The sequence below is a fragment of the Sinocyclocheilus grahami genome, unplaced genomic scaffold, assembly GCF_001515645.1.
Source record: "Sinocyclocheilus grahami isolate Dianchi unplaced genomic scaffold, SAMN03320097.WGS_v1.1 scaffold901.1, whole genome shotgun sequence".
Lineage (NCBI taxonomy): Eukaryota > Metazoa > Chordata > Actinopteri > Cypriniformes > Cyprinidae > Sinocyclocheilus > Sinocyclocheilus grahami.
In genome coordinates, this window is record NW_015506080.1 from 872421 (window position 1) to 872801 (window position 381).

The following is a 381-nucleotide window of genomic DNA, read 5'->3' on the forward strand; positions in this document are numbered from 1 at the left end:
ACTTTTGATCAATTTAATGCATCCTTGATGAATAAAAGTATTAATTTAAAAAACAAACTAGCAAACAAATAAATAAATATATAATCTTATTGATCCCAAAATTCTAACTGGTAATGCATGTATAGGTATAGAAAAGAATCACCCTCAGAATCACCTCTTTAAAATAATCGCATTTTGTTGCTTTGCAGCCTGAAATGAAGACGGACACAGTTTTTGTTTTATCCAGCTGTCTTTACTCAGTGCAACTTATAACATCCAAGTGAAAGATATAACACCAACATGTCAGAAAAAAACAAATAAAAAGGTAAAAACAGCTGGATAAAACAAAAACTGTGTCCGTCTTCATTTCAGGCTGCAAAGCAACAAAATGTGATTATTTTA

General features: G+C 30.2%; 1 protein-coding gene across 1 annotated transcript in view; it reads right to left on the bottom strand.

Moving 5' to 3' along the window:
* LOC107564007 (synaptotagmin-17-like) overlaps positions 1-381 on the bottom strand; it is a 36903-nt gene that overhangs the window by 25134 nt on the left and 11388 nt on the right. The window lies entirely within an intron of this gene.